The following is a 6,443-nucleotide window of genomic DNA, read 5'->3' as shown; positions in this document are numbered from 1 at the left end:
AATACACTAGCGTTCGGGAAAATGCAAATTTTCTCGGTCGCGACAATATTCCAGTTGGGCTTTATTGCCTCCCCCCTCTGATGATGGGCTTTCTGATCAGGAGATTTTGGATGTTGTACCTTTGCAAGCCCAGCCATCAAGTCCAGAAGTCACCCCAGCAGTGCTTCAGATTCCTATGGCTCCTGTCAAAAAAAGGGATGGGAAGACTGTTCTGTATAATCCTGCTAGAAGACAAAGCTCTAGGCTTCTTAATGCCAACCAAGAGCTCAAATTTGATCAGCAAATGGGAATAGGAAAACCAAGGGGAAAGTCAGCTAAAAAACTGAAGGAGTTGGCAGGTATATTAAAATCCTTATCCTTGGTAGCAAAATTACTGAATCTGATTTCAATACTCTAGAAGATGATATAAACTCAGATTCTTCCCCTTCTGATTGTTCTTTATCTTTGTTGCAAAAGATGGGGGTGGATCTATGTGGCCTGAATCCTGAGGATGTGGCTGAATCAAGCTTAGGGGGAGAAACAAGGAAGAAGCTTCCCCGGCCAAATATGGATGATTAGGAATGAATAATGTTTCTATGCTCAGAGCAGGATCTTTTGTTTTCCAGTACTGTCAGACTGTGATCAGTGTTAGTTCCTTTTGTGTTTGCTGGAAACTTATTTTATATGGCTCTATGCAGGCTAATTTAGTTAGCTCTGTATCTATATGCACTCCTAAATGTTTTCATCATGAATAATGTGTTTAAATTCTGGAATGTGCTGTGCTGGAACATAAGAGGCATGAATGCTGATACAAAATTGTTGTCTTTGAGGCAAAAGATAGAGGAAAGTGGTTGTCAGGTTTTCTGTGTCCAAGAGACCAAAAAACAAAATTTCTCTTTGGCCGATATTAGGACTTTTGCTCCTAAGCACTTTGATGCGTTTGCTTTCTCGCCCTCAAGAGGTGCTTTGGGTGGAATATTAATGGTTTGGGCCTCTAAAGTGTTTTTGGGAACCCCAGGGGAAATAAATAGTTTTTCTGTTACAGTAAGCTTTGTTTCAAGGCAATCTTCAGAAGCTTGGGCCTTAACCTGCATATATGGCCCGTGTAGTGGCTCAGAACATACAGAGTTTGTTAGTTAGCTGAAAAATATCTCTTTTGGGTCAATGGAAAACATGATTTTTCTAGGAGATTTTAATTTCTACCGATCGGTTGAGGACAGAAATAAGCCGGGAGCCGACATGAATGATATATTCATTTTTAATGATGTAATTAGTTCTCTTGATCTGCTAGAAATCCCTTTAAAAGGGAGAAGTTTTACCTGGAGCAATATGCAGAACAGTCCTCTTCTGGAGCGGCTTGATTGGGTATTTACAAGTCCAGCTTGGACTTTGGTTTTCTCAAACACTACTGTCCACCCATTGACTAGAAATATATCAGATCATGTGCCATGTGTAGTTCAAATCGATACCAAGATTCCAAAATCTCCAATTTTCAGGTTTGAGAATTATTGGGTTGAAATGAAGGATTCTTTGAACTTGTTAGCAGAATATGGTCAGTAGACCCTGGGCCCTTGTCCATCCTTGAATGGAACTTCAGAGAAATTGTCAAAATACAGATCATAAACCTTCTTGAGTTTAAAAGGATTTATTGGAAAAAAAGATGCACGAATAGATGGATGTTATTGGGTGAGGAAAATACAAAATTCTTCCAAGCCATTGCTACGGAAAGATATAGATCGAACTCCATCTCTCAGGTTCAGGATCAGCATGGGCAAGTAGCCACTGGATACAATCACAAAGCAGATCTGTTTTTTCATAGTTTCGAAAACAGAATGGGGATTTCACTCTTGCCTCCAATGGACTTTGATCTGAGGGATCTCTTCCCTAATCCGGAAAACTTGGATTGTTTGGTGGATCAGTTCTACACTCAGGACATGGATAGCCTTATTAAGGTTATTCCATCAGACAAAGCACCTGGCCCAGATGGGTTTAATGGGTTTTTTCTTAAGAAATGTTGGCAAATCATATCACAGGACTTTTACAGGTTAGCAGCTCACTTTCATGCTTGCTATACTGATCTGCAGCCGCTAAACATCTCTTACATAACCTTAGTGCCAAAAAAGTCCTCTCCAGAAATAGTCAATGATTACAGGCCAATTTCAGTATGGGCATCAGTTTAAAGTTCATAAACAAATTGATGGCAGATAGGTTACAGAGTGTAATGCCCAAACTGGTCCATGAAAACCAATATGGTTTTATCAAAGGCAGAACGATTCAAGACTGCTTAGCATGGTCTTTTGAATATATTCATCAATGCCAACAGTCAAAGAGAGAAATTATATTGCTAAAGCTTGACTTTGAGAAAGCTTTTGATATAGAGCACTCCACCTTGATATCCATTATGAAATGCATGGGGTTTCCTGAAAAATGGCTACAGTGGATACAGATGATTTTTTCTTCGGCACATTCTTCAGTACTACTTAATGGGGTGCCTGGAAACTCTTTTAAATGCAAAAGGGGGGTTAGGCAAGGAGATCCACTCTCACCACTGCTTTTTGTTCTTGGTGCTGAATTGTTGCAGAGAATAGTTAACAAAGCTTGATCCTTAGGTCTGTTGACCAAGCCAATTAATGAACTTGATGAGAAGGGTTTCCTAGTAATACAATATGCTGATGACACATTAATTCTTCTCAAAGCTTCGCAGAGAGAGGTGTTCTGTTTCAAGGCATTGTTGAATTCTTTTGCACACTCTACTGGCCTCAAAGTGAATTACCATAAGTCCTGTCTTTACCCAATTAATTTATCTCATGAGAATGCAGTGCTTTTTGCTGGTCTGCTTGGGTGCACCATAGGCACAATGCCTTTTACTTATCTGGGTTTGCCCATAGGAACAACTAGACCAAGGGTAGTGGACTTTGCACCCTTGGTAGACAGGGTAGAAAGAAGATTAACAGCAAGCTCATAATTTCTGCCACTGGTGAAAGACTCACATTGATAAACTCAGTGCTTTCCTCAATCCCAACATACTACATGTGTTCTTTGCAGCTGACTGTTTCAGTGGTAAAAGCTATTGACACTGCAAGGAAAAATTGCCTTTGGAGGGGAAACAATCCAACTTCAACCAGAAGATCTCTAGCCTCTTGGGATCTAGTGTGCATACCAAAGGATAAAGGTGGACTAGGAGTTATCAATCTAAGGGTTCAGAATATAGCGCTTCTGCTTAAACATCTAGTCAAATTTTACAAAGGACATGATCTGCCATGGGTTCAACTGATATGGAATTCATATTATAACTCCAAAGTGCCACATTTAGTTTGGAATAAAGGATCCTTTTGGTGGAGGGATATAGTGGCTCTGACTGATGTTTTCAGGGGAATCTCAAGCTGCCGTATCAGGACTGGATCCTCAGTTCTTTTCTGGGATGACATTTGGAATGATAAGATAAGAAGCAATGCTTTTCCATCTTTATATATGGTTGCCTTAGATAAAACTCTCTCTGTTAAGCAAATGGGTTCTACTCCTCTTGAGGATTGTTTTTTACTGCCTCTGATCACTCAGGCTTATGGAGAATTCACTGTTTTAGAAGAGGAATGGTCTTCTCTCTCTTTGCAGAACGGCATTGGTCATGAATGGTCTTTCATCTAGAACTCTGACAAATACACAACTAATTTTATAAGCTCACATACTCAAATGTGCATGTGCCGAGGCCTTTTGTCTGGATCTGGAAAACGAAATGTGTAATGAAGATTAAGGTTTTTGCTTGGCTTTTATTCAGAGACAGACTTAACACAAGAGATATGCTGGATAGGCAACATTGTGCAAAGGAAAATGATGACCTCACTTATGAATTATGCCGGAATAATATTAGAGAGACAAGAGAACATCTTTTTTTCTTCTGCCCTTTCAGTCAACTTTGCTGGCAACATTTGGGATTACATGGAATCCTAACCTGGATTTTTTTCAGATGGTGGTTTTGGCTCGCATTCGGTTCAATCAGAGAGGTTTCTTGGAAGTTTTCTTCATTGCTGCTTGGCATATTTGGAAGCAAAGGAATGGGAAAATTTTTCGCAATGAGCTTCCCTCGTTCAGTTCTTGGAGGGCTTTTTTCAAAGCCGAGGTTCTTCTGCATTTGTGCAGAATGAAGGATCCACTAAAACAGACTGTTTCTGATTGGTTACAAACAGTGTGATACTTTGATCTTTTTTTGTTTTTATTATTCTGTAATTTGTAAATAACCTTTTCATTTTATAAAATTACACTGCGGGACAAAGTCCTGGCAGTATTTCCGGTCGAAAAAAAATAGTTGTTGTACTGATTAGTTCACCAATTCTCCTTGACCTTTGTCAACTGCACCTTCATACTCACAACAATTAATTCACATAGAAATTCCATTGAATATCTTGCAAACGAATGGAATTGTACATAATGACTTCTAGAGGGAGAGCATAATCACTAAATAAAGGAATCATTTTTTATTTGAGAGCAAGCATAGTGTACCTTGTTTGTGTGGATATATTTCCGCCCTGGTTAGTAAATATATAAGGAAATCAAATATTCACAATAGTTCGACATAGTCACAGTAACATCAAGAATGTTTTCTAGATATCGCATACCTTTTTTTATATGTGGCAATCGAAGTCACGCATATATCCCCCAATCAAATACACGATTAATTTAAGGGGTACATCAATTGGGATAGCTAGAAGCTGCAACGCAAATATGCAATAGGTTGACCAGACCATTGCAGTACTCCATGTTCAGACAATCCACCCTGACTGCATAGAAAGGAAGGAAAGAGGAACACATTAATGATCCTTCATCATACGTGAAAGGGAGTAACGTTGCTTCGGTCCAGGAACCCTTAATTGTAAACACATGAAAGAGCAATGTAAAATTGGATAAATATGACCACCAGTAAAGCTAACTGTCAAGCGACATTTTGTTTCAGCACAGATGTCCAGATACGAAAACTTAGGGTACTGTTAAATCAGAGAACACATTCCCCTATATAAATACAACCGGAACCTCCTGTATAGGACATGAATAAGCCAATATTTGAAATAAGGAGGGGCCAGCAAACCATTGACGCTGTAGCTGCCAGGCAAGAGATGATTACATCAAATAAAAGGATTATCTAGAAACCTAGCCAGCCTTCTAGAATTTTCAAGAATTATCTCATATTAGTGTGTAACAAACTAAGGAATCTGTTTGCAAAATAACATATTGATGTCCAAAGGCAGGACTGATCATACATTGATCCATTGACCCATATGCTCATACAAATGGTCACTAATATCCACTCTACAAAGTTATGCTAAACATTGGACACAACGAATCTTACGTGAGGACAAGCAAATGCAAAAAATACAGTATAGAAAAGGTATCCCAGAAATGATATTAGTAAATTCCGATAACACCTTAAGGCCAATGTGAGCGGAGAGCGGCTACATACCTTGATTGTGGTCAGAGTAATCAGCTTGCAAAGATGAACAGGAAGCTCCCATAATCCAAATAATATAAGAGAGTTCCTTGAATCAGAGCTGTACAATCAGCCAGATACTTTGAGTAACAAGTTGCAATTTGGCATTTAAATTAGCATATGATGGACATCATCTTTAGCACACTATTTGGCATCCAAATATGATCATCTAATAGTGAAAGCAATGGATCGACAAAGGGAAACAAGCTGAGTTAGGATTCTATACCAGATTAAACCACCCTGCCTAACCATTAACCAACCACCACTGCAAATCCTTCAGCAATAGAAAGACAGAGAGGTTGGGCAGAAACAGAAAGACGTACATCAGACGGGTAAGGGTCACCGTTCAGGCAGAGGGAGTCAAAATCGTGGGGCACAATGGAGTTGGGGTCGTCACGGAAGCCACAATCCTTGGTCTTACGGGGGCTTTCACCAGCTCACCGACCCCTGCGATGGTGAACAGAGGAGCGAGGTGAGCGCCGGCCTGGGAGCGGAGGGGCACGATGCGGTGGCGTGTGGCGGGGAGTCTCGAGGAGGTGCAGCAGCGAGTGAGGTGGTCCGGCGATGGAGGCGCGGCAGCGGCGGCGCTGGTCCAGCGGTGGACTGCGGCGGCAGCGAGGATTCAAGTAGAGAGAGGAGGAGCGAGGAGGCGGCGGGGATTGGCGCTGGTCCAGTGGTGCACTGCGGCAGCAGCGGGGATTCGAGCGGAGCGAGGAGGTGGCAGGATTCACGCGGAGGACTCATCGCGCGGGCGGAAAGAGCGGTGGAGAGGAATCGGTGGGATTGGTGGTGATTTCCTACAACGAGGAGGATCAATGGATGAGATCAGATGAGATGGCGGATGGACGATGGGATTAAGTAAGTTGATTTCACCTGTAGGATTGCAAGGAGACAACTCCTCCTTTTTATATTAGTATAGATGCATGCACACATGTATGATTGCATTTATGCTCAAGGTTAGGAAAGAAAAAGCTTTATTTGGTTC

General features: G+C 41.1%; 1 long non-coding RNA gene across 1 annotated transcript; it reads right to left on the bottom strand.

Moving 5' to 3' along the window:
• Positions 1-4,337: 4,337 nt before the first annotated feature.
• LOC112939286 (uncharacterized) lies at positions 4,338-6,223 on the bottom strand. The gene is made up of 4 exons (XR_003242880.2): positions 5,782-6,223; positions 5,432-5,519; positions 4,593-4,754; positions 4,338-4,502 (listed from the first exon to the last, which is right to left on the bottom strand). It is a non-coding gene; the product is annotated as an uncharacterized lncRNA (long non-coding RNA).
• Positions 6,224-6,443: the final 220 nt, after the last annotated feature.

This window comes from Oryza sativa, chromosome 6, assembly GCF_034140825.1.
Source record: "Oryza sativa Japonica Group chromosome 6, ASM3414082v1".
NCBI classification, from domain to species: Eukaryota; Viridiplantae; Streptophyta; class Magnoliopsida; order Poales; family Poaceae; genus Oryza; species Oryza sativa.
The sequence above is the reverse complement of the archived record's forward strand: the minus strand, read 5'-3'. Positions and strand labels throughout refer to the sequence as shown.